This window comes from Emydura macquarii, unplaced genomic scaffold, assembly GCF_026122565.2.
Source record: "Emydura macquarii macquarii isolate MOO-44397 ecotype Brisbane River unplaced genomic scaffold, CSIRO-AGI_Emac_v2 contig_1043, whole genome shotgun sequence".
NCBI classification, from domain to species: Eukaryota; Metazoa; Chordata; order Testudines; family Chelidae; genus Emydura; species Emydura macquarii.
The window spans coordinates 3,986,690-4,010,767 of record NW_027131180.1 but is presented as its reverse complement, the minus strand read 5'-3'; positions in this window follow the sequence as shown (position 1 = coordinate 4,010,767).

Here is a 24,078-nt window from a genome sequence, read left to right as displayed (position 1 = left end):
AACTGGCATGACTTTGTTTTCTGTGTTCTGAATCTTTATGGCCAAGATTTTCAAAAGCAGGTGCCTACCATGAGGTTCCCCTGTCCCAATAAGTGGTCTGATTTCCAAAAGTGCTGAGCATCCCAATAAGACGACAGGGCTCTGTGCAGACACAAATATACACCCAGGTGGAACTGACTGCAGATCCAGGACTTCTGACTCAAGAGTAAAACTGCCAGTAAAGACCTCCCTCAATGGTTGTGTTTTTATTGCTGAATCAGCTCACCCACTCCATTCATTTAAAATGTTTTACAAGTAACAGTATTTCAAGTGGGTTAGTTGTGTTCAAATCCAACATTCTCAGAAGAAAAACATTTCATTCATTAAAAAAAAAAATGCCAGGAAACTTATCCAAAAGACCATGGAGGCCCATTCGCTATTTAGAGTATGGCAAATCTGGAGGGAGTTAATTATAACATTATTAATACAATTAGGATTAAAGGCTAGGAGGATTTGTTGTGTATATTTGTGGTTGATGTAACACTGCTTTGCATAGTTCTATATTGCTGGTTTGCTGTTAGTTATGCTCCACACACTTCCCCCAAATCTCTTTCTCGCCTCTGAAGAATAATTTGACTGTTTGTTTTTTTGAGAAAAGTTTAAATAATAAAATGCTTTCTGTCTCTGAGTAATGGACAAATAAATAACTAATACAAGTGCAGCTAGAAAGGTGGACAGGGTATAAAAACTCATGCTTATGACAATCTACAACATGATGCTTTTCAAAGATATGAGGAGCTCTGACATGCAATACCTTCCTGAGCAATTAGCATGTGGCTTGGGTAGAGTGATAAGGCCTGAGGATCAAAGGCTGAAGGACTAATCAGGAAAGAAGTGAAACACCCATCCTGAAATACAGATCCAATTGCTGGTATGAAGTAGAATGTATACCTAAAAGGAGATCTGTGCATTAGGTCTATTATAAAACTCCAACTGTCTCCAGTTTTCTAAAGCCACTTCATAATTGCATTTATCAGGATGAATAATGTGCAAAAGTAAGCACTTCTGTTTTTTTTAATATTTCTTTATTGAAACAAGTATGCAAGGAGTATCATGCAGATTCCTGCTTCATCTAGTAAGATTTGTACGTTATAAAGCTAGGGAACACAGTGAAAGGAATAGTCTATTTTTTACTGTGGGATCTACTCTGTGCTTGTTTCCCCTCTCACCTTTAGTGAGTCTTTTCTGCTTGAGTTATAAGTTCTACAGGTGCAGTCATTGTGTCTTATGATGTGTTTATACAGCACCTAGCACAGTGGGGCTTCAATTCCAGTAAGTGCCTCTAGAGGTTGCCATAATATAAGTAAATAATAATAATGATAATAATAGTAGACAAGGATTCCAGGATTTTTTTTAAATCTTCTCAGTCTATAAACTGTTTGGAGTTTTTTTGTGGAATTTCTGGAATCCATTCATGGCTCATAAGGACTTTTTCTGACTACCCTCAATTAGGAGTCTCCTGTAGTAGACACCTTTACAAATCCCTGATGGTCCTGAGTGGATCAGGAACTGGAACCCACATCTCTAAGTACCCTGTTCATGAGGCTATTGGATATAATGGGGTCTCTCTCTCTCCTTCTCATTTTTCACAAAAACACTTGGAAAGGTCTCAGGTTTGTCCCAACTCAGAATGGGAACATTTTTGAAATCTCAAAATGTTACCCAGGATGGGAAAACCATTTCCCAGCCAACTCTAGATTTCATCCCTGTTCTTAAACGGGGCATAACGCCGTTCCCCTTCTCTGGCCTTGCCTTGCACTGTGTGGCACCCAGTGTTCTCGACACAAGAGCAGGTCCAAAAAAGGGAAAATATTTCCCAATCTCTTTGGGGAAAATCTATCCCATCTTTTCCCCTTTGACCACATTCAAAATTTGAAAACATCTTCCCGATACCTCTCCCAAATTGAAGTAGTCTCTTCTCTTCTGAGTCTTACCTCTCAACCATTGGTGGTATCTGAGTAAGGACATGGGGTGACCGGTGACCTGTGTGACTTTCTGGCCAGTTCACCCAGATTTTTTCAAGCAACAATTATCCAGTAGAGCTGGATTGTTGCCCTTCACCACAAAGAGTGAGTGGAAATCTGACTGTTTGTCCATAGTGTTCAACCTGCACATATGTAGGCCCCCATCATGACATTGATTCAACATCTTCAGCATGTTGTTGGCCCATTGCAGAGGATGGTGGCTGGGTTTGACTGTGGCAGATACAAATTTTTATCTTGCCCAGTTTTCACACCCTTTTGATGTGTGAAACCAGGTTCAGGCAACAGATACTTCTTTATTACCACACATAAGCCAGCCATGAAGGGGGTAACACAAAACACCATAACTTCACATGGGCAGATTTCTCAGCGGGTGTAAATTGGCACAGCCCTATCACCTTTTCAAACTGCCACTAGCTGTGAAACCATTTCTCCTTCTTCTTGGTCTCTTTTATGATACCAGGCTCTCTCAGCAACCACTAGCAGCTTCTGAGCAAAATGTACCTGCAGTTCAGCTGGAAAATCATTTATAATGAATAAGATTACTCAATCGATTTTGCCTCTTTGTCCATGGACAGATCGCTCTCTTATCACATGTGCTCGTTATTCAAAATTATCAGCTGAATAAGCACTCCCACTAATTACTGGTTTGTAGCTTACTAACAAGCAGTTCATGGCAGATATCAGAGATTCAGGGTTTGAAATTCAGCCTGTTTTGACTGGATACTTAAAAGCACATGGCAAGTTTCTGTTCCCTGATTGGATCACTGTGACATATATAATTATATGTTTGTAAGTTGCAAAATAAAGTCTTGTTTGAATTGCACTTATGGATGTGGGCATTGAAAAGTAGGGATTTCTGCTGCCCACATGATGATAAAAGGGCAGATTGTGGCTTTCAGCCACTGGCAGCTTTAGAAGCCAGAAGGAAAGGACACCAGAGTCACAATTTCCCTGGGAGAGGAGCGGCTGATGCTTCACCATTCCTTCACAGAACACAGTGAATACTCCCACTCTTGAGCTGACTTGGCTATGCTAGTCCTGGCAGAGGGAGTTAGGACCAAGACCCACCCTTGTCCAGCCACCTTCTGCAACCTTTAGAGATGTTACGCTGTCTGGAGTGGCTCACAACTGTGAGTGCTTATCTCAGGGCAGACTGCCAGGAAACAGGGCAGACACCCTGGTGGTGTGTTTTATAATTAGATTTCATGAAGATCATTTCCTGGATCTTTGTACCTGTCTTACCATGGAGTCACAGACAGTCCCCTTACACTCTCCAGCCTATCCTGCCTCCCAGAAAAACCAGACTTTGTGATAAAAGGTCACTTAAACCCAAAATCACACCACATCAGGTTGCTCTCAATCCCAAGAGATCAGTCATTTACCCCAGATCAATTGATACTCTGGATCTTACATCAAAGACAACGCTGGTAGCCATTTCTATTGTAAACTAACTAAAGGTTTATTAGCTAAGAAAAGGAAATGAGAGTTATTGAGAGGTTAAAGCAAGTAAAATATATGTATAGGTGAGTCACAGTTTGTAATTCCAAACGGTGGCAGTGATGTAATAACCTGCCAGTTTCCCAAAAATCTTTTCAGGGTACCCAGATTGTCTCTAGGAATCTCCACTTTATATTTCTTATCTCCCCAGTAAGAGTCCAAAAAGTTCAGAGATGAAGGATCTTTCCTTGAATCCATTCTTATAACTTCTTCTCACAGAAAACAAGCTGACAGTGTCACTACCCACGTGGGCTTTTCCTTTGATGACGGAGAGTAAGGAATGTGTTTTGAGTCTTGACCTCCGATCATCACACGCAATGACCACTTGCTTTGAAATTAGCATTCTTCTGTTAAAGTTCTTCATTTGTATTCCACAATGCTTCTTTCTCTTTTGATGGATTATTTATTTACAGGGGTGTATACAATGTAAGTGTCTGCTACTACATTATAATGGGACCAGATGAGTAAAAATAATGCTTGTATCATCCCATTAGTTTTCAAAATTTAAACACTCATACATGTAACAATCACTTTGATCTATACTAATACATAAATGAATTGGCCTGGAGCTTCAGGATGAGCTGGCACCTGGTCTGCCAGTGTCACAAGGGACACTAACGCTAACTTCACACATTGACAGTGCTCCTGTCTCATAGTACTTGCATACACCCTCTTAGCAACTTGTCCCTTCCCAACACATGCCCTTGCAGCTACACAGGACCAGTCCCTCAAATGTCCATCCAGCAAAACTTCTGCAACTTGCTTTACTGACCTCTGTACATCTTAGATACAGGCAGAGCAGAATACAGATCCTGATTCAGGAAACATCCCTATTCTGGGTGGGTGCTTAAGCACATGTTCAAGTATTTTCCTGAATTAGAGTTTACACATCCATTCAGGACACAGAGGAGTGGCAAAATCCACCATATAAATGTGGAAATCCAGAACAGAGCCCACAGATTTATGTCACTCTTCTCACATTTCTCATTATCCCTTTTTTCCTCTGTCTTTCTTCTTTCTTCATCTCAGATTCAGATTTGAAGGCCCTTGAAAGTATTAAGTCATTGATTACATATCTCTTTCTGAATGCAACTAAATATACCACCTCACACCCTGCACACTGGTGAGTGGCTCACCCATCAGTTTTCTTTTTTACATCTATAAAACACAGCAAAACCGCATCATGGTTTTGAATAATATTTTTATTCAACATACAGAAGTCCCCTACAATTATATTTTCTCATTTCATTTAATGCCTAGCTTTCTCTTTTCCTGACAGCTACATAAATCTTCCTGGAGGCAGTTGTTCCTGGACCTGCTACGTTTTCTGTGTTAAAAAGTCATTTATGCTTAGCTCAGGGCTTTCAGGGGACAGAGTCAACAATTAAGTTCTGCAATGCACCTTGTAAGTAGGGAATGATCATTTCTTACCTGCTATATCTGAAGTCTGTAACCCAAGGTTTACTCAGTTCAATGAATAGAGGAACAAAGGGTTTTCTGGCATGAAGGCTGTTTATATCTCAAAATGGATTTTTTTTAATTGTTTTCCATTAAACTATTGAATGGCCTTCAAACTGTGATTGTTCCCTATTACTGAGATTGTACCTCTGGTCTTCCTTACAGACCTGTCCAATAACCTCCAGGCACATGTATCTGCATATCATCATACAGAATGTCTGTGTGAAATGAAGTGCTTAGACAATAGCAAGGGGCTTTTTGTGCAACTCAAAAATATATTAAAAAATACATAATGTAACTTGTCTTAATATACTTTTCTGAGTCTAAAAATATGCCAGACCAAAAGAAACATATTTACATAAAAAGCAGACAAGGTCAAATAACAAAGAAAGCCCTTAATTAGTTGTAATCAACTTTAATTTGCATACCGTATATAATTCCTAAATGATTGTTAATAATAACTTTATATAATGGACTTCCAATTTTCATGAAAATGGCACATTTTGATAAGCAGACACAAAACCCTAGTACTAATAAGGTTTAATTTGCATACATTAGACTGATTATCCAAACAAAAGGATTACAGTATTACTTCTCCATACCTTTATGTCCTTATTATGCACATTTATTAACTTCACAAAAGCTAGCTGTTAGTGACAAACAATAGCCATGGCTGAAAGAGAAATCTACAGTATGAATAAAGTGCATTTTAATGCTAAAGAGCAAAGTTTATACTGCATGAATGTTTTGTTTAACTCTTTCTTAGCGAAAAGAGGCATGTGTTCTATGAGGCATGTGTTATTAGTCGAATAAATCATCTATTCATTGTGTGCAGTTTTCTGGTTGTGCATTACTTAACACACAAAGTCCAGCGTGCTTCATCATCCCAGTTTCTTAATGAACTTCTCTGAAGCTAAAAACATGGATGGGTTTGAAAGTATTCACAAGTCATATTTACAGCAGCGGAAGAATTAAGCTTTTAATCTTATGGCTGCAAGGCACAAAGCTAACAAATATACTTCAGCAAGCTTAGTTTTCAGCAGTGCAAATAATAATATATGTGGCATTAGTATGGATTTCTGTTCTAAATGGTATCAGAGATTCATAGCTTTTAAGGCCATTAAAATGGACCATCAGCTCATCTAGCCTGGCCTCCTGTATATCACAGATCATAGAGTTTCATCCAGTTACTCCCATGCCCAATAACTTTTGTTTGGCTAACACCGATCTTTCAGAAATGCACGCAGTCTTCAGTTGAAGACATATTGGCTATGTCTACACTTGAAGCTAGGGGTCGGATTCCCAGATCACATAGACATACTTGTGCTAGCTCTCATTGAGCTAGGGCGCTAAAAAGAGCAAAGTAGTCATGGCAGCATGGCAGAAGCAAGCAGCAGCATGAGCTAGCTACCTCAACTATAAACCCATCTGTACCCCATGGGTACATACTCCGGGCAGGTAGCCCATGCCATCACAGCTACGCTATTTGGAGTGCGCTATTTGGATAAGAGAGCACAAATATGTCTATGCAAGCTGAGAATCACACCCCTAGCGCCAAGTGCAGATGGAGCCCAAGAAATGGAGAATCCACCACTTTCTCTGGTAGTTTGTTCCAATGGTTAATCGCCCTCATTGTTAACAGGAAAAAAACCTGCCTTTTTTTTCATACAAATGTATTAGGCTTCAGCTTCCAGTGAGGGTGCATGGATCAGAGTCACATCGCACTCCCCGTCAGTGCCCAGCCTGAGCCAGGGAAGCTAATGAGCCAACCAGCGGACCGAATTCAGTGATGAATCATGGTCATGTGCCACGTGAGGCACATTGTGCATACACAGAGAAGCAGCAGCTTCCAGCCACTGGTTCTTGTTATGCTTTTCTCCACTAGATCAAAGAGCCCTTTAATACCCCATATTTTCTCCCTATTAAGGTATTTATACACTAATCAAGTCACATCTCAATCTTCTTTTTGATAAGCTAAATAGGTTGAGCATTACTTAACCAAGTCCATAAAGCATAATGTGCACTACAAATAAATTATTCCTTAAATATTACCCATACATACATCCCAATGATTATGACTTTTGACACGTTACAAGTCTTCTGTAGATACCTTATATGTTATTCTTCATGGATAAATATCCTGCAAGACATGTGTTTAGTAATGAGTTTGTCAGGTCTGAGGTGAGTTGTTTGCAAAGAGCAGGGGCACTCATTACCAAAGGACCTCTGTGTCACAACGGTTGCCAGGCAAGTGGAGCTGGGCACCTCTCTCTGACCCGGATTTAGGTGCCTAACTCCCTTAGAGGGGCAGAGATAAGACCACACCCATCAGCTCATCATTTCCTATTGACTAGTTTAGGCACCTCCTTGCTCACTTTGCTGGCTTTTGTGGCTCCCTTAGATGCCCAATTTTCCCCGTGCATCAAAACTGACCTTGGGCACCTAACTCAGAGCTGTGGATTCCATTAGGCAGCAAGGTGCCTAATGTTAGGTATCGCAAAGCTGAGCATAAGCCCCCTCCGTGGAGCTAGCCCTTTAAGTCTTTGATGGTACGGCATTGTCTCCAGCCCACAAATCATTTTTGTGGCGCTTTTCTGCATCTTCTTTTTTTAAAAATATGGACATGAGTATCAGTCTCACCAATGCCATATACAGAGGTTAAATTACCTCCCTCCTCCTAATCCCCTCCATATCATATAAGGATTCCATTTGCTCTTTTTGCCACAGCATCATAGAATCATAGGACTGGAAGGGACTTCGAGAGATCTTCTAGTCCAGTCCCCTGCACTCATGGAAGGACTAAGTTATCTACAGAATCCCTGGCAGGTGTTTGTCTAACCTGCTCTTAAAAAACTCCAATGATGGAGAGTCCACAGCCTCCATAGGCAATTTATTCCAGTGCTTAACTACCCTGACAGTTAGGAAGTTTTTCCTACTGTTCAACCTACATCGCCCTTACTGCAATTTAAGTCCATTGCGTCTTGTCCTATTTCCAGAGGTTAAGGAAAACCATTTTTTTCCCACCTCCTGATAACAATCTTTTCTGTACTTGAAACGGTTATCATGTCCCCTCTCAGTCTTCTCTTCTCCAGATAAAACAAACCTAATTTTTTCAATCTTTCCTCGTAGATCATGTTTTCTAGACCTTTAATCATTTTTGTTGCTCTTTTCTAGATTTTCTAGAAGTTGTCCACATCTTTCCCAGAACTGGACACAATACTCCAGCTGAGTCTTAATCAGCACAGAGTAGATAGAGCGGAAGAATTACTTCTCATGTCTTGCTTACAACACTCCTGCTAAGACATCCCAGACTGATGTTTGCTTTTTTTGCAACAATGTTACACTGTTGACTCATATTCAGCTTGTGATCCACTATGACATCCCCCCAGATCCCTTTCTGCAGTACTAATTTCCCATTTTGTATATGTGCAACTGATTGTTCCTTCGTAAGTGGAGTACTTTGCATTTGTCCTTATTAAATTTCATCCTATTTACTTCAGACCATTTCTCCAGTTTGTCCAGATCATTTTGAATTTTAATCCTATCCCCCAAAGCACTTGCAGCCCCTCCCAGCTTGGTATTGTCCACCAACTTTATAAGTGTACTCTTTATGTCATTATCTAAATCATTGATGAATGTATTGAACAGAAGCGGACCCAGAAATGATCCCTGAAGAAGCCCACTCGATATGCCTTTCTAGCTTGACTGTGAATCACTGATAACTACTCTCTGGAAATGATTTGCAACCAGTTATACACCCAACTTATAGTAGCTCCATCTAGGTTGCATTTCCCTAGTTTGTATATGAGACAGTCATGCTACACAGTAACAAAAGCCTTATTAAAGTCAAGATATACCACATCTACCACTTCCTCCCTATCCACGAGGCTTGTTACCCTGTCAAAGAAAGATATCAGGTTGGTTTGACATGATTTACTCTTGACAAATCCATACTGGGATCACACAGGGAGTTCATGTTGAGTTGCTTTGTGCAGTATGATACCTACATTGTTTTAAGAGTCACTGCTTTCCAGGACACAGGCCCCTATTTTGTAGGTATGGCCTGCATTCCTTGTTCCTAGATGTATGACCTTGCCTTTGGTTGTATTAAAACACCTTTTGTTTGAATAGGCCTATCTTACCAAGCAATCCAGATTGCTCTTTATGACTGATCTGTCCTCCTCATTATTTACCATTCTGCCAGTCCCTATCATCTACACATTTTATCAGCAGAGATTTTATATTTATTTCCTGATCATTGAGGAAAATGTTGAATAGCATCAGGCCTAGTATCAAATCCTGTGGAACCCCACTAGAAACACCCCCATTCAAAGATCCCCTGCCATTGACAACTACTTTTGAGATCTGTCCATTAGCCAGTTTTAACCCATTTCATGTGTTCCTTATTGATATTGAAGAGTGCTAATTTTTAATCAGAATGTTGTGTTACTAATTCTTACCAAAGTCTACGTCTATTACATCTACACAGTTACCTTAATCAGACTTGTAATCTCATCAGTGAATGAAATCAATTTTGTTTGACAAGACCCATTTTCTATAAAACCAAGGTGACTGGCATTAATTATATTCCTATCCATTATTAGTTGAATCCCATATCAACTTTTCAATTCATTTACCCAAAATTAATGTCAGGCTAGCTTCCCTGTAATTACCTGGCTCATCTTACTTATCCTTCTTGAATATTGGTGCAACATTAGCAATCTTCCACTCTTCTGGAATTTCCTTAGTACTCTAAAATTGATTAAAAAAGAACACCAGTGGGCCAGAGGTCTCTTTAGCCAGCGTTTTTAGGACTTTTGTCCTAAAAAGTTAACCAGGACTGCTTATTTTAAAATGTTTATCCCTACTAAATGTTTTTTAATGCCCTCCTTGGTTACTAAATAATCATGTTCATCTGATACATCACTTTTTTCTTTCAAACAATGAAATATGTATTGATTAATTCTGCCTTTTCTGCATTATAAACAACTTTACCATTTCCATCAAAAAATGGACCTATACTATTGCTAGGATTTTTTTTTATTTATTTATTTTTTTTGTTCTGAAGGTATTTAAAAAACCTCTTCCTTATTGTCCTTATCACTGCTAACCAAGGATTTTTCTATGATGTGTTTAGGTTCCCTTATCAATTGTCTACATTTCATACCTTCTTATATATGATGGTTGTCTATTTTCCATTATTTTCATTTGTTATATATATTTTTTATTTCTATTTTCTGCCTTCACTTTGCCTCTGAACCCAGATGGACTTTTAGCCAAATTTATTCTCTTCCTTGTTTTGTGGCTTTTTGGCCACATAATATTCTTAAAGAATTCCCAATTTTCACTCACATTTTTCTGTCTAAATTTCATTCAGTTTTCTTCAGCTTTGTGAAATTAGCCCTTTTGAAGCACCAGGAATTTATGTTCCTGTTAGGATTCTCCTCCGCAAACCTGATTACATTCAATATGGGTCATGATCATTGGATCCTAGGCAACACAAATTTCAAGTCAAGTGATTGATTCATCTTTTTCTGTCACAGAAGTCTGTGGAAGCACAAAAGCAAGGCCTGGTAGGCCTTACATTTCCATCACTCATTTCAGTGTAAGTTAGCATGACTATGGGTGGAAAAACCCACTGAAAACTGTTGATTGCGATTTAAGCTGTTTTCAAAACTAGCTGCTTTTGTAATCGCTCCTAGCTATTCTTGTAACAGATAAGGAGGTAGCCTTGGGCTTGTGTAATAGATAAGGAAGTAGCCATTAGACTTGTTTTGCAATGGAAAACTCCACTATGCGATCAGTATGTGAAGAGTTATCCTATATAAGCCACAGGCATCCAAACCTGTACGGAGACTCCTGACAGCAGCACAGAAACCCTGTGCTGTCCAGGGCTCCCCTATGGCCATAGCTCTGTGTGTGTCTGTCAGAATAAAACTCTGCTCGATCTAACCCTAAAGAGAAGCTGTGTGATCTTTTCCACGACAATTTGGTGCCATGACTCGGATCTCCAAGCTCTGGTATCGTCCAGGAAACCCCAGGCACCACTCAGAAGGTAAGAGAACTTTTAAATCTCTATTCGGGGTTTCAGAGGAGGGCTGCCCGTAGGCTTCCTATGCGAGAAACAGCTAAGCGAGATCCAAACTTTGTTAAGGGTCGAGGTGAGCTTTAAAAAACTGTCTGTCTATCCTGTCTGTCTGTCTGTCTCTGAAAAACACACAGGGAGAATCTAGGGGTTCATACTGCGGGCTGAAGACACTATCAGGTCCTCACTCAGCAGTTTTGAAGCATTACACCTAGCAGCACATTAAGGGGTGCTAAGACAAATGAGTGAGTCCCGAATGATTGTGTTTGACTAAATGAGCCATTGACCAGGTCTTGGACTAAGGCAAATTCCAGCCGCCCTGATTCCACTGCGAGCCTTGTTGGCGATGACCGGTGTGAGTCAACTGCAAGGGGGGCTTGCCTGAACCCAGTGACCCAACAGACAGGTGGAGTGTTTGCAGCCGCAAGGCTACCCCCTCCCCTTCTCTGGATTATGGGCCTCCGTAGATCCGTTGTCCAAGACACCTTAGCCTCGGTCAGTGGACGGGCCCTAGAGTTTGGACTCCTGTAACTTTGGAGGACCCCTTTTGTGTCTCGTCTCCTCTCCAACCCCCTCCCGCTAAATAAGCGTCCCGATATCGGGTTCATTCACCTCGGCAGTATTGCGGGCTGAATTGAAGCGGTGCGGATTCCCCTATGGCCATAGCTCTGTGTGTGTCTGTCAGAATAAAGCTCTGCTCGATCTAACCCTAAAAGAGAAGCTGTGTGATCTTTTCCACAACAAGTCCAAAATACAATTACTTCATCTTGGGTGAACATCTTTTATGTTCAGAAAACAACTATACTTTAAAATTTCATTGGAGTTTTTACTCCTAGCTGCATAAAATCTCCAATATATGTCTCCCAACCTGAAGTCCATACCACCACAATTTTTCTTTCCCCACATTACAGACAGGTGCTCAAGGAGTAACTCATCCTATTCTCTGATTTGATTTTGTGTTCTGTAACAGATGCCCACAGGTACCCCCTCTCTGGTATTTAGCACATTGATCCTTATGCATTCACTACCCTGAGGTTTTGAAATTTGAATAAGTCTAAAAGAGCGATGTAGCAACAGTGTAGACGCTGCCCTTGTTTATGTTGCCCTAACTGGTCTCCAGAAGGTGTCCCACAATGCCCATCCTAACTGTTCTGGTCAGCAGTTCGACCTCCAATGCCCTGAAGGTACATATGTGCCCCACCCCTGTCTAAAGGTCCATGAATTTTTGAAATTCCTCTTCCTGTTTGCTCGGCATGCACAGTTCACACAGCATCTTCCCAGTCGACCACACCGGCTTTTTGCAGCAGATGCCTTCCCACGTGCAGCACACTGGAGCTCTTGGATCTGCTGAGTCTATGGGGAGAGGAGGCTGTGCAGTCGCAGCTTCGCTCTAGCCGTAGGAACTTTGATACCTATGGACTGATTGCTAGTGGCATGCAGGAGAAGGGACACGAGAGGGACACAGCAGTGCCATGCTAAGATCAAGGAGCTGAGGCGGGCATACCAGAAGGCAAGGGAGGCCAACCGTTGCTCTGGTGCAGCGCCAAAGACATGCCGCTTCTGTAAGGAGCTGCACACCATCCTCTGCAATGACCCCACTTCCAGCGCCAAGAGCACCGGGGATCCTTTGGGGAGACTGGAGGAAGTGGCAAGTGGATTCAGCCCTGAGGACAAAGTAGTAACAAGGAAGTGGAGCTGAAGGATGATGTGGAGCACATGACGGGGTCGTCCGATGGCACGGGGAGTCAAGACTTCTTTTTGACTCTGGAGGGGTCTAACCAGTCCCAGAACTCTGGCTCTGGCGTGCAGGAGAGGGGGAGCTCCAGTAAATGCTCATTTTGCTTTGATACTGCACGGAGAGAGGAGATTGAGCTCTCATGTACTTTGTTATATGATACAGGAGGGATAAGGAACAGAAACTAACAACAGAGCCTGTTCATCTACGCAATGGGGCCACAGCAGAAAAGTTTGTTAATGTACATGGGGATGTCCCAGGAATCCTCCATAGAGATCTCTAGGAAACTTTTCTGTAGGTATTCTGCAATCCTCTACCAAAGGTTTTTTGGCAGAGCTGCCTTGTTTCTCCCGCACCGTAGGAAACTTTGCCGTGCCACATGGCAACTATTTCTGCAGGGACCAGAGTGGCACACAGGCAAGCAACATACTGACCCAGTCTGAAGCCACATGCATGCAGGAGATGCATCCTTGCATCCTGGGTTACCCTTAGGAGTGAGATATTGGGTTTTATTACACTAGCCTGTGAAAAAAGGTATCAATATTCAGAATAGTCTCCCTAGCCATTTGTAAAACCACACATTGTCTTCCTTCCTTGGAAAACCACTCTTTGTCCCTTCTTAACAATTCTCCCATGCCACTCCTGCCCTGGCAAACTCACCCTATTTGGTACTCGTACCGAGCTGTGTGCTAGCCAAGGGACAGTGAGAAAGGTGTGTTTAACTTTTGTGATACACAGCTGTGAGCACACTAACAATACTGTCTCTGTTCTTTGTCTTCTACAGATGTGCCCTGGAGGACCCAATCCTCCACACTGGCGGAGTGCCTCCATCAGATAAGGCGGCGAACAAGGTGAAGTACGGAGGATATATTTTGTGAAGTGTTGCAGGCAACAGATACAGCACATACAGCAAGAGCATGGAGGGAGAAAATTAATGAAAAACATAGGCTCATAGACTCAGACTTCTAGACTCTAATGTCAGAAGGGACCAATATGATCATCTAGTTTGACCTCCTGCACAATGCAAGCTTTGAAAGGACACAGGGGCAGGAGAGAACAATAAAGCTCCTGGAAGGTCAGACAGAGATGCTGAAATCCCTCATTATACTTCAGTCTGAGCACATTCATGCACCCCTGCAGCCAATACACAACTCCGTTCCATGCCCTCCCCAAATTCCCCCATTGTGTTCCTTGTGTGTTCCCGGTCCCTCACAGAATCCCATGCACTCCACATCGAGGGACTGGTTTCACAATGAAAGCTGGAGTTTCACGGTTAGGGCTCTCACAGCTGGGTGTGTTTCTCATTGCCATGTTCCCTGCTTGACCAAAAATTTGTGTTTTGTCCTGTTATTAAACTTGAGTCTTTGAAATAAAATGAGTCTTTATTTGTGTCATATGTCGGTCAGTGCTAACATTCAAACACAGTGGCTATAGGTAGGAATATTTGCTTAGTACAATTAACACACAGGAAGCAAGCACTACAAGAGTTATTCAAGGTGGCAAGTAAACATTGCCTGTCTGAATGCATCACATAAAGACACATTACTGGGAATCATTGTCAAAATGCTCCTTCAAAGCCTCCCTGATCCAAATAACCTCCTGCTACGCCCCTCTAATTACCTGTATCTGGCTGCTCAAAATCAGCAGCCAGTCAATCAGCCTCAGCAGGCCATCCCTGGGGAAACTTTTCCCCCTTTGTTGCAAATATTATGCAGAGTACAGCAGGCCACAATGACCATTGGAATATTTTCCTGATTGAGATCTAACCGGCCAAAAAGACAGAAACAGTGACCTTTTAATTGGTCAAAGGCACATTCAATGCTCATTTGGCACCTGCTGAGCCTGTGGTGGAAGTGCTCCTTACTGCTGTCTTGGTTCCCAGTTTAAGACTTCATGAGTCACGGAAGCAAGGGATAGGTGGGGTCTCCAAGTATCATTATGGGCATTTCCACATCCCCTAATGGAATCTTCTGGTCTGGAAAGAAAGTCCCAGAGTGCAGCTTTCTATATAGTCCAGGGTTCCAAAAGATGCGTGCATCATGCACCTTCCCTGACCACCCCACATTGACGTCAGCGAAATGGCTCTGGTGATCTACCGGTGCCTGCAAGACGATGGAGAAGAAGTCCTTTCGGTTGATGTACTCCATCATAAGATGGACTGGGGCCAAAATTGGGATATGCATTCCATCTATTGCCCCACTGCAGTTAGGGAATCCCATTGCCCCAAAGCCATTAATTATTTCCTGCGCATTACCGAGAGTCACAGTCCTTCATGGCAGGAGGCATTAATGGCCCTGCACACTTGCAACACCGCAACCCTCGTGATGGACTTCCCAACTCCAAACTGATTTGCGGTTGACTGGTAGCAGTCTGGAGTTGCCTGCTGCCATACAGTGATTGCCACTCTCTTTTCCACAGTGAACATAGCTCTCATTCTGCTGTTCTTGCGCCGCTGTGCTGGGGCAAGCTCCATGCACAGTTCCAGGAAGGTGGATTTGCGCAACCAAAAGTTCTGCAGCCACTGCTTATCATCCCATACATGCATCATGATGTGATACCACCACTCAGTGCTTGTTTCTCTAACCCAGTACCGGTGGTCCACCATATGCAGCTGTTCCATGAGTGCCAGCAGCAATCTTGAATTATTTGTTTCCATGGCAGACAGCAAGGAGGCACGACCAATTCACTCTCTGTTTCACAGCTCATGAAATACAACAGGAACAGCTGCATTATGTTTATAATGATCATCACCAGACTGGCCAGCAGTTCAAGATCCATGTTGTCAGGCAGAGATGGTGGGCGCACAGTTTACAAGAACGGTTGAAAACCAGCATGGAATGAAGTCAGAAGCTCCTGGAATGAGCGGACAGAAAAAACTGCACGCCCCCACGATGCCTCGCATTCCGTTCTCAGAGCTTCCAGCAGCAGAGGTGGTGAGTTGCACTGTGGGATATCTACCCATGATGCAATGCTCTATCTGTTGATGCAAGAACAACAACTGTGAATGCGCTCCACCAACACAAAGACTGTTGTGTGGATGTGCACAACTGATGTAATTAAAGCAGCTTATGATTGTCAACGTAATTTAAATTGACTTAACTCTAATATAGAAATGGCCCAAGTCACTTTACCTACAAGCACAGGATCTGCAGGTACGTCCTCTGAAACTCCCATTTGCTGTTCCTCTTTAATTGTCAGGTGTACATGAGTACTCTTGAGTGGGCAAAGTGTAAGAAAGAAAAAAAAAGAATTAATAGTGGATCTGTGTTAGTGCACATCTGAAGCAAGTGAGATTCACAAAGGCCTGTAAAAGAGCCAAACTAGAAACAAACTGAATGCTATTTCAGAGCCCCCTTTGAGTTACATTATATGGCACAAGGCTGTGATGGCATGCAGTGGTGTTCATGATGTGAAAAGAGAGAAATCAGAAAATGAAGGGTCTTTTTCACATCAGCTGTAGATACTTTTAATGCCCCTCTGGTGAGACATCACATCCAGACAGAAATAAGAAGATAGAATAAGTATCTAGAGATGTTCTTCAGAGATGTCCGGCAGTTTTTCCTTACTGCTGCTAACAAATACATCACCTATTCCACCCAACCCCGTTAAAAAGGTTTCTACCCTCTTCTATCTCAGTGAAGAAGGTTACTACTTGAACGCTGTTCAAAAGCAGCTAGCATCTATTAGAGGGCTCATTACATAGCTTCCACTCTCTATGAAAAAATTGATCTCACTTTTGTAACTATAAGTAGCTGGATTTCCGTTTCAACATTCCTTTTTAATACCAAAAGGACAAATCCCTAGGTCCTTACAGAGGCAAAACTCCCATGGACTTGAATAGGAGTTTTGAATGAATGAGGACTGCAGAATTCAGCCCAGATTACATAAATAGAGAGCAGCCTGAACACAGACCTAGATTAAATTATGTTCTGGAATGACATCCTAGGGCTCACAAAGTCTTCCTGCCCCACTGAGACTGTCAATTATTATGTGGCTACCCTGAAAAGATCAACATTTGCCAAACAACCTTGTTCTCCCATTGGCGTAGGTAATCTACCTCTGTGAGGGTGGCATAAGAAACTATATAGAATAGAACCAAACTATTACGTCTCATCCACTTTCAAAAAGGGGAAAGATCCATTATATATATCTGGCTGAAATCATTAGGCTACAGAGATTGAGGTTTTCAAAGCAAACTAGAGCACACAACTCCCACTGAAAGACATAAATTGTGTGGCTAACCCCTGTATTTTTCTTTGAAAAGCTCAACCAAGGAGCTTTAAATATTCATGGTGTTGTAATTTGGACCCAATCCTGCCAGCTTTTGTTCACACAGATAAGCTCCCATTCATCTGAGAAACCTCAGTGACTTGTGGATAAGAAGTATTCAAGGTTACAGGATCATAGTAATAATTGTTAAGTCAAATCAAACTTTTTCAAGTTAGTTTTCCTACCATTTTACAAAATCACTTTTATTTTCCAACAGTAACAATAATATCTTACCTCCGTTGATGTTAAACTGCTAACTGTTTGCTAAGAAGCATAAAGAAAAGAAGAGACCTTGGTTCAAAATAATAAACTATGCCCTATGCTTTTGAGAATTCTACACTCTGTAGATGTGACCAAAGCTATCTACATGCCCAGGTTTTTACCATGCTCATCACAATTGTTTCTAAGAATCATGAAAAGTGTCTGAGTCTTAAAACTCAGACTATGCTATTTGTTAAAAAGAATAAAAACTTCAAATCAAAATTCCAATAAACTTCAACTGTCTGAATTGTCATAGAACCCTACAAATGTAGGTTTGGAAGAGATCTCAAGAGGCCATTTAATCCATCCCCTTATGCTGAGGCAGGACCAAATATACCTAGACCATCCCTGACAGGTGTTTGTCTAACCTGTTCTTTAAAACCTCCAGTGATGAGGATTCCACAAACTACCTAAGTAATCTATTCCACTACTTAGCTAGCCTTAGAATTAGAATGTTTTTTTCCTTCACATCTAACCTATATTTTCCTAGCTGCAAACTAAGCCAATGACTCTTGTCCTACCCTCAGTGGATATGGAAAACGTTATGTGTATGACAACTTTCTATGTATTTGAAGACTCATGTCCCCTTCCCCCCTACTCCGTCCCCCCTCAGCTTTTAACTGTAAAGTTTTTCACTTGAGAAAAACCTTCTGAATTTTGGAGGAACTCCTAGACCTAACTAGAGCCCCAATCCTGCAAACACTTACACACGTGTTATTTATGCACGCAAATAGTCCTGAGTGCAAGTGTTTTTGCAGAATAGGACCTAACTTTTTCAACACCTAATTTGCCTGTATCTTAATTAGTTCAGAATGATGGATTTTCCTTATATATCCATTTTTTCTCAATTTCAGCCTCTCTCATATACTTTCTCAGCCCTCAGTTTAAAACGTAATTACATTTGGTACTTTAAAAGAAACTCCTCTGAGAACTGGTTTCTGTTTATTTTATCACTATTAATAATGCTGTCTGTCCCTTCAAAGCATTTTAGAAAGCTTTCCACTTCATAACTCTCTCAACTGTGTCATGTCACACTTGTCAGATTTCAAGATCATTCATACTTCAATACTATACAAGTTATTTTTATATAACATCCTTCTAGAGCACCACAGAATGCTCTACAGAGAGATTCAATCATAAGTTACAGAGAAACAGAATGTTAAACAATGAGATTTAGAAAGAAAAATGTAGGTTGTCATAACAGAGTAGATCAGTGGTCAATCTGATCTTTAGCCAGCAGTGGTTTGTACCAGATATGCTCCAGAAGGCAAACAACCAGATACATACACTCACAAATCGCACCACACATCCACATAACATGCCTAGTAAACTGTATACTATTTTTAACATACACCTATTGAAGATTTTTCTCGAACCACCATTGACTATCAGTTTATGCCATAAAAAATGCAAACTCCTCTAATTTTGCATAAGACTCCTCTAATCATGAAAGTGTCTAATACTTTTTAAAACTCTTCCAATATTATGGTATTACTCAGATGATACCCAGTGACAATGACTTTCACAGGAATAATAAATAATAATAAATATTTTTGGAGAATGATCTGATAGCTCTTCACTATACCATACATTAGTTTATATATCTTCCTCCTATTACGATAGTTCCTTTTAGTCCTGCTTCTAAATTAAGGGCTTGTCTACACAGAGACACTCTGGAAAATTAATCCAAATTAACTAAAGGACTGAATTTAAAGTGGATTAATTAAACGGCATTAAACCCCTGTGTGAACACCTTACTCAGAATTAAATTGTCCTTAAATTGGTTTATCTTAATTGACTTCCAAAGTGAATGAAAATAAACTGAATAAAAGCCATTTTAATTCTAACAAAAGCGTTCACAGAGAGGTTTGATGCAATTTAACTAATTCACATTAAATTCCAACATTTATTGAATTTGGATTAATTTTCCTGAGGCCTGATCTACACTAAAAGATTAGATTGACCCAGCTACATCGCTCAGGAGAATGAAAAAGCCATACTGTAGTTAATGTACACACAATGTAGTTAAGCTGACCTAACTCCCAGCAGAGCCAGATTTACACCTTACATGCCTCTAGGCACAGCATCTTCAGCATCCCAGCTGCCTACAGCTGACCTGCACGTTTTCCACATGGTGGGGGCGGGGGCGACAGGGGAGAAAGGAGCTGGTCACGCCAGCTCCTCACAGGGGGTGGGTAGGAAGAGGGAATGGAGCGACCAGCTTGGCCAGCTCCGGGTAGGGGGCATTTGCTCACCCCTGGGCTCCAGCTTCCAACCTAGCCAGGGGTAGAGCCTTAGGAGGAGAAGGAGGAGCAAGATGACAGGGCCCGAGGAGAGAAGAGGAGGAGCAAGGGGTGGGGCCAGAGTTCCAGCGCTCATGTATAGCCCCCAACTGGCTGGGTCCCCTGTGCACAGACCCTGTTGGCCATGCAGTAATCTGCCACTGTTTAGACACCCCTAGTACACTGGCACCCCTAGGCATGTGTCTACTGTGCCTAACTGGTAATCCGGCACTGACCCCCGGTGCAGACAGTGCTAAGTCAATGGAAGACTTCTTCCCTCACCCTAGCTACCACTTCTCACAGAGGTAGATTACCTACGCCAATGGGAGAACCCCTCACGTTGACATAGCTAGTGTCTACACTGAAGCACTCCAGCAGCACACTGTAGCGTTTCAAGTGTGGACAGGCCCCAAGTGTCCCTGTGTAGAGAAGCCCTAAATAAACCTAATTTTTCAATAGCTACTGAGCAAGGAACTGCCATGTCAGCTCCATGCCTCCAGTCATGCCCTTCTTTGGATCGTTTTTATTTCTGCTCTGGCCCTTTGAGAATGCATTTACTGAAATAGAATGTTGTACCAGACGAAGGTCAGCACTAGATTTAATCAAATAGTGTGAAAAAGTCCTTGAATACTCATTTGAATTTTAATAGATTTGCTCTAGATATGTTCACACCCCTTGAGTGATCAAGTTTCAGTGACACAAACGCTTTCAGAAAACACAGTTGAAAGTTGCACGTTTTAGCAGAAAACATATTTCACATTCATGCACACAATTATTTGCACCAGAAGTGCTTGCACACTTACCCAGTCAAGCCACAGAAACAATACCATGTGCCTGATCTCACCAGTTGCAGCTACATAACACTGTTTGAATAGCAAATAGAGAATACCCACAGAGGACTGTTTGCAATCAATCCATACTGTTACAAATTCAAACAAATTGCTGTATAATTTCACACAACAAATACATTTGAGAAAATCATGTTCTGCTCATGGAGATTCCATGAGCAAAGAAAGAAGATAAATTTGACAAATAAATTATTTGTTATGAAGCTTTTGCTCAGTTCTAGTCAGCACATACAAATAGAAAATAGCACACGAAAATGTAACGTGAGATAAGACTATCTTTTTGATCATCACACTAATTTTTGGACCATTGCTTCCAAATGAGCAGATATCATCAATGAGTTGCCAATGAGTGTACCTAGAATTTTTCCTGAGAGTTTATGGGCAGAAGGAACTATGAGATCAGCTGGTCTAATCCTCCTGTATATCACATACCATAGAATTTAATTTGGTTATGCCAGTACTGAGCCCAATAACTTGTGCTTGGCTAAAACACATCTTCCAGAAAGGCATTTAGTCTTCATCTGAAGAGAGCAAGAGAGACAGGATCCATCCCTGTCCTTAAAGTAATGCAGAACCAATCAATTTGTTAAGAAGCAGCTTAAAGGAACTGGCTCAGGAGAGAAACACCCCCAAAGGGGGGAGGGTCACAGCAGAAAGAAAGAGACCATGCCAGAGCAGAAGTTCAGACAGATAGGATGGAAATAGTCTATGGAGCATTTTAAAGACTCAGGCTGGCAATTCTGAATATGAGGTAGATACAAAGGCAGTGAATGTAACAGAAGATGTGGCGGATATGGTCCCACTCCTGGAGTGAGGAAGACGACTGCCAGCTGCATTCTGGACTTCATGAAGTTTAGAGCATAGAAGTTCAGAAAGCTCATAAAAGAACTCAATAAAGAAGTAATGGAATCACTAATAAGGACCGCGGAAGCCAATGACATGGAACAAAATGGAACACTTCAGTAAAAGGACTACAACCAGGGAATAAATGCAAGGTCTAAAGTATCGATAAAGGGACACAGTTAAGACAGACCAGTAAATGGGATGCAGAGCGACAAAAGAGTGAATCGTGGGAAGTAAAAAGGTGGATGCAATCTGTGTATTCTGATTATATTGATTAGTTCTGCAGTGGCACCCATAGGCCTCATCTTACCAGGAACTATATTCTTTAGCCCCCTAACCCAAAGAGCTATCTAAATTAAGACAAGATGAACCAAATAAAAGTAACATACAGTGGGACTGCTGGGTGAAGATGGATTACGTAGCTTCATTACGTGCACAACTTGATGCTTCTCAATCATTTTAAAGTATTTTTGTTTGGGGAGAAGGCTCCGCCACTAAATATCAGTGAACATGGCTGCCCTTCAGTCTAGTTATCATTAGTGGACTGATTTGTTGGAAGTATTACAGCAGGACTGGGTCTTAAAGGATTTGAAAGTGCAGCAGGCTAGCGCAGGGAGTGCATTCCATGTGTAATGGGTGACATGGAGGAAAGCGTAAAGATGAATGGAGACAAAGTAGGTATTGCAGTGACTGACGGGAGGAGGTTACTACAATCATGAAATGAGATGGACCAGAGTGTTAGTGATGTGGACAAAGAGAAAGGTCAGATTATTCAAATATTGTAGAGGGAAAAGCAGCAGGACTGGAACATGTGTGAGGCAAGGGAGAGAGAGGATTCAAAAATGACCTTCAGACCCATAACCTGGGCTAAGCTGTTGTACAAAGTCACTGAGCTAATAAGCATTGAACTTTTAAAGCTTGTCTTTTTCTCTCTATCTTTAAATCCCACATTAAACACAGCACACCAGATTCTGCTCTCAGACTCACAGGAGTGACTCTCACTAAAGTTAATTGGAGCTATGCATCCAAGAGCAGAAGTGGCCCATGTCAATAACTGGAAATTCAAAACAGATTTATTCCACCCCACTCAGCACTGAAAAGAAATACCCATTCCCTGGACAAGTCAAGAAGACTTCTACATAGCTTTTCTGCATGCTTTTAATATAGGTCAAAGTTTTTCCTTGCCTATAATTCAGAGGCTGGAAGATGAAATCTGGCCAAAATTGACTTCCAAGCTTTGAAAAACACAACTACCGATAATTAAATGTTTGCTCGCCATTCAGCAAAGTGTCTAATCTTGAATTTGCAATCTAGTACACGTTTCTTGTAAAACTTAGTAGAAAAGCATAGTTACCATGTTATTTCCCCAGAAACTGTTTTACGGACTCAAGTTAATAATAATCATGAAAGAAGGATTGTGTAAATGCTGCTGCTTTAACCAGACTGAAAACTTTTTACCACAGTTTTTAGACCCAAGGTCGCATCTATTTTCTGGGTGTAGTTTTTTATGTTCTTTTTGTTAGTTTTTTATTACGAGGTATCAATTACATAGCGATGATTTTTAGAATAAAGGCGCTCAATACCCACCTCCTGAATTAAAGCTTTTTAAATGAAGAGGCTTGAAGAAATGGGTAGTGAATGATGCTTTTGGCCCAAAGGAGTCCAGAGGATTTAAGCAGACATGATGAGGCCTGTCCAATAACCATTAACGTCAATAAAAAAAACTCCCATTCACCTCCGTAAGCGCTGCTTCGGGCCCTGCTTGCAAAAAAAGATCAACCCATGATCCCACATGGCACATGAGAGCTCAGTATTCCTTCCCAGGCACGGATGGTACCTTAGGAAGATAAATGAGACTTCTGAGGACATGTCTACACCACAAACTTTTGCTGACACAAGTTACATCAGCATACAGCCACTGCAGTTAGTACATCGCTTGTGCTTGCGCGTCCTTGGCTTCTTGCATCGGCACTGCACACACTCACCAGGTGTGCTCTTATCGATGCACAGTGAGATGCACCATGGATAGGTATCCCACTGTGCAATGTATGTTTAGACAGAAGCAACTTGCACGGGGGTGACTGAGAGCAAGGGCTCAAGTTCCCATTATGCAACGTCCTTCACCGCATAATGCCATCTCTATCACAAAATTTTTGCACCTACTTTGAAAATCCCATGAACCCATGTGAGATTTGTCACTGTCTGACATCTCTGACAGCAGCATGGAGCCTTCATAGCTCTGAACTACTGTCATGAGCATTACAAGCACAAGACGCCTGATCCTCCAGTATTTTCAGAGCCACAAGAAGAACCATGGGGACCAGGACAATTTCCTGGAGGGCAGTTTGCTGCAAGACATAGAGTTAGACAATCCGAGATTGTTGGTGGCGCTCACACTTCTAGCCCTGAGAAATGAGCACTGAATACTAGGACCGCATCATAAGGCAGGTTTGGGAGAACAATAAGTGGCCTCAGAATTTTTGGATAAGCCAGGCCACATTCCCAGATCTGTGCACTGAGCTAGCCCCAGTCCTCCAGCACAGGGCCACCAGAACAAGAGCTGCAGTGGCAGTGGAGAAGCAAGCGGGGATCACACTGTGGAAACTTGCAATGCTGGGTTGCTATCAGCCAGTGGGAAATCATTTTGAAGTTGGAAAAATCCACTGTGGAGGCCGTTGTCATCTAGGTGTTCAGGGCCATTAATTGTCTCCTACTACACAAGTCTGAGAGTCTCAGCAATGTGCAGGACATAGGGGATGGATCTGCAACAATGGGT